The 7,894-nt window shown below is 48.8% G+C and overlaps 1 pseudogene across 1 annotated transcript; it reads left to right on the top strand.

Moving 5' to 3' along the window:
* The first annotated feature begins 1,774 nt into the window (after positions 1–1,774).
* LOC308279627 (PR domain zinc finger protein 4-like) lies at positions 1,775–3,845 on the top strand (annotated as a pseudogene). The gene is made up of 2 exons: positions 1,775–3,019; positions 3,559–3,845. The product of its transcript is annotated as a PR domain zinc finger protein 4-like (transcript).
* The last annotated feature ends 4,049 nt before the right edge of the window (positions 3,846–7,894 follow it).

Genomic DNA, 7,894 nt, shown 5'->3' with positions numbered 1-7,894 from the left:
AGTTGAGGCTGTCTGTGAACTGCAACCCTCCTGTCTCAGCCTCACAAATGCTGGAATTATAAGTGTGCACCACCATGCCCGGCTTCTCAGGAGTCTTTGATACACACTTCTCCTACCATCCGAGTGGGGCATCAATTATCCATGACAAATATGTTTCAGATGGTGGGCCTGGTGGCCCACGCTTGTGATCCTAGCATTTGGGAGGCTGGAACAGGAGGATCCTGGTTCCCGGCAGCCTCAGCTACTTAATGAGGCCCTTTGCAACTCAGTGAGACCCTGTTTCAAAATAAAGAATAACAAATAGGACTGGGGGTAGAATGCCCCTGGGTTCCATCCCATTTCCCAGTACCACACATACACACACAAACAAAAGTGTCAGGCCATGTGTGTCGGTGCACACCTGTAAGCCGTGCTACTCAGAAGGCTGAGGCATGAGAATCACAAATTCAAGGACAACCTAGGCAACTTAATGAGACTTTATCTCAAACAATAATAGTAAGAGAAGATAAACTTCCCTGTCTCAAACAATAATAATAAAGTAAAAGCAAAGCAATGAAAAAGTGGCTGGGGATGTAGCTTGGTGGCAGATTGCTTGCCTAGGAGAAAAAAACAATGGAAGAAAGAGAAAAAAGGAAGGAAGGAGAGAGAGAGGAGAGGAGAGAGAGAGAGAGAGAGAGAGAGAGAGAGAGAGAGAGAGAGAGAGAGAGAGAGAGAGAGAGAGAATGGGAAATAATGGAATCTTCGGTATTTAGATTTCTATCTTTACCGCCACAGCGCAGTTCCGGGCCCTATCTCTTCAGAGTTCTTCTTCAGGAATGTAAGTTTGTGTAATGACATTTCGCTTTGAGGATCATCAGCCAGCATGTTCTCCAGCATGCACTGACCCCCACACTGTGCTGTTTCCCTCTCCCTCTGTAGCCTGCCTTTAGCCAACACATTCGACATTGGCAATACTGCCCCCTGGTGGGCAGGTGCTGGCCCTACCCGGGGGCCAGTAGCAGCCCTTGGTGCAGTTGGAATGTGGAATAAAATAAGTGGTGCACGGAGTATTTTTTTTCCCCTGAAAACAGGGAGGTAAGTAAGTATGTTTTAAATCTATGCTTCAGCTCCGTACCTAGGCAGAGAATTTTTCCTTTCTTAGAGAGTATGAAACTGAATATGTTAATTCTGCTACTAGGTATCTGGTAAAATGCTCATTTGAGAGATGCTGAGGGACTGGCATGGCCTGCTTAGAAACCATGGACAGTGTGTAACCCAAATGCCGGAGGCCGGCACCCTCCACTGTGTTTCTGCCTTGGGGCAGCCACCACCCACACTTGAGTGGTGTGACCCAAGAGCAAGCCAAACTATTTTCTCCAGGTTCTCGGTCAGTGCTTCCTTTAAATTACCTTGAAGGGGCTTGAGTGGGGGGTGGAGGGTGGGGTGGGGTGGGTATTGGGGATAAAAACCAGGTTCTTCGGTCTGGGCGAGTAGGGCATCGAGTCATGCTCTGCCTGGATGGAGGGACAAAGCGGTGGTGCAGGTTGGACGGCTGCCCTCCGGAGCTTCTTGGAGGGAAGATCCCGGGTGTCCCCCGCCATGCCTTATCCCATGGTGGGATGTGCATCCACTGGCCCTCGGGAGAAAATCGGTGGGCCGGGTCGGCCAGAGGACCGGTGGGCACGCTGTTTGGCTGAGCAAGTCCGGAGCACGTGACGCAGGCACAAAGGCCCCAAGGCCGCTCCCCCACCCAGCCACCTGAGCGCTGTCTCCTCTGCTGCCCGGTCCCCAGCAGATGCATCACAGGATCAATGAAATGAACCTGAGTCTGTGGGGATGGAGCAGCTGACTTCATCTTCTGTAAGCAATGCTTTGCCTGTCTCTGGTCGGAAACGGGTTGGCTGGGACCTGGGGTTGGCTGCCTCACCCCCTCACAGTGCCATCCCTGCCCCAGGCCTCCCCGTGGCGATTCCAAACCTGGGCCCATCCCTGAGCTCTCTGCCTTCTGCTTTGTCTCTGATGCTCCCAATGGGTATTGGGGACCGAAGGGTGATGTGGTGGTTGCCTGAAAGAAACTACACCCTACCTCCACCACCGTACCCTCACCTGGAGAGCAGCTACTTCAGAACCATTCTGCCTGGCATTTTATCTTATTTAGCTGACAGACCACATCCTCAGTACATCCACCCCAACTCTATAAATGTTGATGGGAATATGGCATTATCTACTGCCAACAACCCTTCAGGAATAGATCCTTATCAGTCCAATGGAAATGTTGGATTAGAACCAGGCATTGTTTCAATTGACTCTCATTCTGTGCACACACGTGGTGCCCAAAGTCTTCATCCTAGTGATGGCCATGAGGTGGCTTTGGACACAATGATCACTACGGAGAGTGTCTCTAGGGTTACCAGCCCAATCTCTACAGATGGACTGGCAGAGGCGCTTACAATGGACAGTGTTGCCGGCAAACATTCCCAGACCCCAAATGGCTCCAGAAGTCATGAACTTCTTTCTGTGGATTCTGTGACCAATAACCTTACGGCGGACACTGTAGGTCATGGTGGTGTGATACCCACTCATGGGAATGGCCCGGAGCTCCCTGTGGTCATGTTGGGTCAATGGAATGTGTGACAGTGCTCTCAGTGACTCCATCCACACTGTGGCCATGAGCACAAATTCTGTAAGCGCGGCACTTTCTACCTCACACAACCTCGCCTCCCTAGCGTCTGCTTCCCTCATGAAGTCGGCCTCAGTCTAGAACCTGTGGCTGTCTCCTCTATCACCCAGGAGGTTGCTATGGGGATAGGTCATGTAGATGTGTCTTCAGATGGTCTTTATTTTGTACCACCTTCACTGCAAATGGAAGACTCCAATTCAAACAAAGAAAGCATGGCAACTTTGTTTACAATGTGTGTGTGGACTGGAGAAACCATTCCTGTGCAGACTTACTTTGGGCCTCTAATTGGGCAGCAGAATCACTCCATGGAAGTAGCAGAATGGACAGACAAGGTTGTTAACCATATCTGGAAGATACATAGTGCGAGAATAAATTTCTCATATGTAAGTCACCCAGCCCATGTCTTTTGTCACAGCTGACCTAGCAAACTGATACAAAGTACTGCCACAGAGGTTTGAATCACACCATTTAAGGAGCCTGCTCCTTTAGGACCGAGGTTGTTCTCAAACTTTGCTGCCCGCTAACAATCCCCTGCTGCGGGAAGAGTTCAGAGTTGGGTTCTGCCCTTCTTGGAAGAGGGAGACATGAGAGTACTCAGGGTGAGTCTTTTGGGGAAACACAGGAGAATTGGCAGGATTGACTCAGCACTCTGAATCTGAGCGTTTGTGCCTCCGTCTGGGTTTGGTGTGGGTTTAGGTTCTCTCCCAATCCTCCTGGCAGCACCTAAAGGCCTGCTAGAAGACAATGATTTGTGCCTAGGAGTTTGCATCCAGAGAGGCACTTGGAGACTCCCAGAAAACCCCCCAAAGAAGCATAGCTCCCTTACCATCTACACCTTCCTCTGAGTGTTTGGTCTTCAGTGAGGCTTGGTTGAAGGTCCAGCTCTCGGCCTCTTGCAGTGACCCAGAGCTCAGCTAATCTAGCTGCCCACCCACCTGAGAACAACCAGTCTGTTCTCAACCACTGTTCCCAACTTCAAAGGCCATCTAGAAGAAACTGTCCCCGGCCCCCTGTCCACTCCAACGTGTCAGCCAAATCTAAACCGTGGTGGCAGTTGACCTTTATCAGGCCACTTCTGTTGCCACCGCTGCTGCCCGTTCTCTTCCTTCCCACGCCAGAGCATCACCTGACGCCCCGGACCACTGCCCTCCTGGACATGAGCTCTGAGATTGGCTCTATTGACTGAAGCAATGAACCATATTTTGGCGAGGATGTTTGTGTGGCTCTTGAGAATCCCCAATATCAAGCTTCCCCTTATCTTAGATCAGTTATTCCCTGGGGCTTTGGCATTGAAGGGCCCAGAGTCACATATGCCTCCAGTGGGAAATACAAATAATGGATCTCATAAAGTTTTGCTGCACGGGATCCTCCTTTTCCCAGGCCAACATTATAACAAGTCTGTGTCAACTTCATTGGACACAACTACTCTTATAGGCATTCTATAAAGGTTTTCAAGGCAGGAGAGAAAAGGCAGAAATCATGCTAGGGAGCTTGTCTCATTTTGCATCTGCAGCTTCCGCAAAGGCTCATGTTTTGAAGGCGAGGTCCTTGACGCATGAGTGTTTTAAGGTAGTGATTTTTGGAAGTGATTGGATCATAAGGGCTCTGACCCCATCAACGGGTTAATCCATTGGGGATTCTGTAGCTGAATGGACAGTCGGGAGCTGGTGGAACTGTAGAAAGTGGGACATCGATGAAGGGAGTGGTTCCTTGGGGGCGTCCCCTTGGAAAACATATCTTCTCCTCAGCCCCCCTTTTCCCCTCTCTTCCGCTCTCTCTCCTTCCTTGATGCAGTGAGCTGAGCAACTTCCTTTTGCCACACCCTTCCTCTGTAATGTTTCTACCTGCAGTCAGTCAAACATGGACCAATAGCCTCTGAAACTGTGAGCTGAAATAAATCTTTCCCCTTTTGAGGTGATTTGTCACAGTGAGGAGAAGTTGACTACCACGAACGTATAACACCCAAGTCCTCTGCATCACCGTAGTCATTGCTATTTGGGGCCTTCACCATGTTCAGTGAGTTAAGCCACTATGCCAGGTCTATGTTGGAGACGTGACTTGGCATCCCTACTGGATCCTACATTTGCAGTCCATTCTTCTGTTACCTGGCTGGCACAGTCACTTGGCCTGGTCCCTGAGAAGACATGGGTTAGCATCTCCTTCTGCATTTATATTGTGGTGACATTTTAGGTGAGTCTTGTTTCTTTGTGTAAAGTAGACATCAAGCCATATGGCTTGTCTGCCCAAAAAAGAGTTTACACATATAATACAATGGTGCCTCCCATGGTGACTTTGAGGCTGTCCAGGCCTAGAAAGTTGGGCAATCAATTAAGAGGACAGTAAACACGGCTTGGTCAGGGAGTCAATATTGGTCGGCTGTGCAGGTGGAGACGGAGGGCCAAGATTTTCAGGGTGGGATCCAGGCAAGCCGAGAGAACTCAGGTCTGAGGCAAGTCTAAGTGTCAGGGTCCATTCCCCTTGCAGGGCTGGAAGCAAAGCAGGTAGATGTTGCTGGGGATGTGACCTGGAGAGCCAGCGTGGGGCTCTGAGAGAGCCAGGTTGTACAGCCCTTCTCAACCTTCTCTCCAACTGGTCGGAACTTGGTGGTTCCACTCTTCCCTGCTCTTGCTGAATGCAGGCCACTTTCTTCTGAGGAGTTTTGTTTTTATTTATTTGATTTGATTTGTGTTTTTAAATTTTATTTTCCCATGCTTCCCTAGAAGTACAAAGCAAACAACACCTCGGGCTGTTACAAAGGGGCCTAATATGGTCTCAGCTTACCTAAGCATGAGGATGATGTGAAGGATTGTACTTGAGTGTTTCATGTGTCAGGCTCTGGGAATGAGTCTAGTCAGATAAGTGGGATTCGCACTCACTCTTTCTACCTCAGGAAACTTCCATTTCTATGGCCTTTCTAGTCTGTTGTGACTGATAAGTCCAAACTGAAGGCCAGAAGTACTGTTATTAAGGGATGAATTAGGGATGGTCTATGTGAAGACTTTTGCCCTACTCCCTTCTACTTCGAGATCACCTATATGCAATCAAACAATCATACCATTCTTCTTCCGTGTGTGTGTGTGTGTGTGTGTGTGTGTGTGTGTGTGTGTGTGTGTGTGTGTTGGGGAGGGCCTGGGTATTGATCTGAGAGGCATTTTCCCTCTAAACTAAATTTTTAGGTTTTTGGTTTTTTTCAGTACTGGAGATAGAAGCCAGGCACATTCTACCTCCGATCCACAGCCTCAGCCATATTTTACTCTTTATTTTGAAACAGGGTCTCACTGAGTTGCGAAGGGCCTCAACTAAGTAGCTGAGGCTGCCTGTGTGCCGCTATCCTCTGGCATTAGCTTCCCAAATACTGGGATTACAAGCGTGTACTGCCGCGCCCAGCTTCCTTAGTATTTTTTTCTTTTTAGCTCTGAAAAAAAGGGTCTTGCTAGGTTGCTATGAGTCTTGCAAAGTTGCTGCGTCTGCCCTTGAACCTGGGATCATCCTGTCTCAGCCTCCCAAATACTGTGCTTATAGGTTCTGTGCCACCAGCCCTGCCACGCACCCATCTTTGCATCAGATAGTTCTCATGGGCTGATACCGCAGGGCATAATTCTAGACCCCAGGAAGAAATCAGCAGCTGCAACACCAGAGACTCTGGCACTCAAACCCGCTTCCTCCTGTGAGGAGTGAGAAGCAAAATACACACAAATAAGAAGCTAGAGGAGCACAGAGGGCACATTCTCCTGAAGAAACATCGAGTAGGAAAGGCGCAAGCAAGGTGTGGTCAGGGAGTCTGGCTGCTCTTCTGTGTACATACTGGTCACACTTGGCTGAGAAGGTAGCATCTCCTGCATAAGTTGGAGCCAATGCGAAAGCTCCTCTAGCCTGGTCCTTCCTACATGCGCTTTCCAGGGACCAATCCCATACACCTCCCTTCTTGACCCCATAGCGTCTGTGCTAGTCACACCTACCACCACCACTATGGTCTTTGTCTCTGTTGGAAGAAAATGCATTAAGCTCACTCCAGCTTAATCATATCTGAAAGCATGTCATGCAGAGGTGAAGTTAGATACATTCCAGGTAGCCCCACAGAGAGAAACAGAACCACAGTGAAGAGGAGAGAGATTCTGCATCAGCCTGAACTGGCATCTTAGGACAGATGTGATGGGGTGTCTGTTGGCCAAGCTCCAAGTAGCTGGAGGAATGCAGACATAGACAAGATGTACCCTGTTTTGGCAATGCTGTAGAGAGGACTCAGGTGTTTTGATCCAAATTTACCATCGCGTAATTACCAGGGAATGCCTGAGGGCAGTTGATGGGAATAAATAAAGCTGGAGCCTCCCACTGGGACCTTCCAAGAATGGGTTCCAGGCTGTATCGACTGCTTCTGCTGGGTGTCTTCATGCTCCTCATGGATGAAGGTAGGGGCCTGAAGTGGGAGGCAAGGGTGTGCGATGAAAGAAGGTCCAGAGGAAGGAAGAGGTCTCTGCACTGGGCTTTTGGGGCTGCTGCATAATGACCTAAGGATAATTATTTTCCTTCTTTCCTTCACAGGAGACAGAGTCCTGACGTCAAAATGTATGGTAATTTTGTTTGCAGGTCTTGAGTAAATAATGCTATAATGCGAGGGGATGTTCTTGAGTTCTATATGCACTGTTCCTCGAGCCTCCTAACTCACTATTCCAGTGACTCCTTTCTTCCCCCATTCTGGAAATGGGTCCTTAAATTGGGGGAGCAGATGGGTCATAGCTTCATTCACAGAGGGACTAAAGACCCCCAACAGGCCTGAACAGTGGTGGGGAAAGGCAGTGCCAGCTTCCCTCTCGTGAGGCTTGCACCATCCTGGATTCTTTGCCTACAGCTCTTCTTTTAAACCTTCTTTTGTTCTAGGGTTTAGGTTTTGCAATGTATGTGACAACTATGATGGATACAAATGTTTGTCTAAAATGAAATCCTGTTGGAAGTTTAATGTGATTTTGGAGAATAGGAGTTGTACAACAGATAACTATTATATGAATGATCGCACATCAGGTAAGTGGTTATTTGAGAGAGAAAGGAGAGAGAGAGAGAGAGAGAGAGAGAGAGAGAGAGAGAGAGAGAGAGAGAGAGATGCAAACTATCACCAAGAGTGTCCACAGTTTCCAGAACTAATTTGCAGATGTTTCTGGGATCCTGGAAGAGGGAGGTGCAACAAGTTCTTTAGACTCACCCCTGGGTGTGGGGATTGTGTGGGGAGCTAATGATCTT

Source organism: Muscardinus avellanarius (genome assembly GCF_963383645.1).
Source record: "Muscardinus avellanarius genome assembly, chromosome: 1".
Taxonomy (NCBI): domain Eukaryota; kingdom Metazoa; phylum Chordata; class Mammalia; order Rodentia; family Gliridae; genus Muscardinus; species Muscardinus avellanarius.
Note: the sequence above shows the minus strand (reverse complement) of the source record. Positions and strands in the feature narration are given on the sequence as shown.